Source organism: Pongo pygmaeus, chromosome 7, assembly GCF_028885625.2.
Source record: "Pongo pygmaeus isolate AG05252 chromosome 7, NHGRI_mPonPyg2-v2.0_pri, whole genome shotgun sequence".
NCBI classification, from domain to species: Eukaryota; Metazoa; Chordata; class Mammalia; order Primates; family Hominidae; genus Pongo; species Pongo pygmaeus.
In genome coordinates, this window is record NC_072380.2 from 98,271,259 (window position 1) to 98,272,361 (window position 1,103).

Sequence of the window (1,103 nt, forward strand, 5' to 3'; positions counted from 1 at the left end):
ATTTTAAAAATGAGAAAAGCAAAATTTAAGTAGATGTTATAACTAGCGGAGTCCACTTTCCATTCTCCAAGTCCAAGGTGTCTTTCTCTATGACCATGGTTCTCAGCCAGGGATGATTTGGGCACCCAAGCAGTGTCTGAAAACATTTCTGATTGTCAAAACGTGAGGGGCAGAGTATGCTTCTGGCATCTGCTAGTGTTTAGCAGTATCCTTGTCCTCTACTCACATTTAATCCTACTGCTGTAAATGGTGTTATATAGGAGACAAATGACGTTAAGAAAGTAGCCTAAGTACACTTGGCTAGTAAGTACAAAAGTCATCAATTAGAAGGCCATCTGGCTTTAAGACACAATCCACTCTCCACCATGGTGCCCTTGTCAAAAGAAAAGTAAAAAAGTGCTATATACTTCTGTTTCCGGCCCGGCCTCTTTCTTTCCATGGCGATAGCACTCACACAAACATGGTGAACATTCCTAAAACCCGTCGGACTTTTTGTAAGAAGTGAGGCAAGCACTAACCCCACAAAGTGACAAAGTACAAGAAGAGCAAGGATTCTCTGTATGCCCAGGGAAAGCAGCGTTATTACAGGAAGCAGAGTGGCTATGGTGGGCAGACTAAGCCGATTATCCAGAAAAAGGCTAAAACTACAAAGAAGATTGTGCTAAGGTTTGAGTGCATTGAGCCCAACTGCAGGTCTAAGGCTATTAACAGATGCATTTTGAACTGGGAGTAGATAAGAAGAGAAAGGGCCAAGTGATCCAATTCTAAGTGTCATCTTTTCTTTTATTGTGAAGACAATAAAATCTTGAGTTTATGTTCAAAAAAATGAAAGGTAAAAAATAACCCTCAATTTTAGTATCATAGTATTTTATATATTATACCACATTATCATTTTTTCATTTTCCCAAATTTGGACCATTTATAGTTCTGAATTTCACAAGCATAAACTTATGTCCCCAGGGAAGAAAATTACTACTGTCCTTACTTGGTGAGAAGAGGAAGTGGCCTCAATAAGTGGTATAGGGCTCTGGGCCAAGTCTTCAGAGGAGTCTACAATGATTTACTAGCTCAGCAAAGAAGAGGAGGACATCTTGCCGACAACA

General features: G+C 39.8%; 1 pseudogene; it reads left to right on the forward strand.

Moving 5' to 3' along the window:
- The first annotated feature begins 460 nt into the window (after positions 1 to 460).
- LOC134740117 (large ribosomal subunit protein eL42-like) lies at positions 461 to 768 on the forward strand (annotated as a pseudogene).
- The last annotated feature ends 335 nt before the right edge of the window (positions 769 to 1,103 follow it).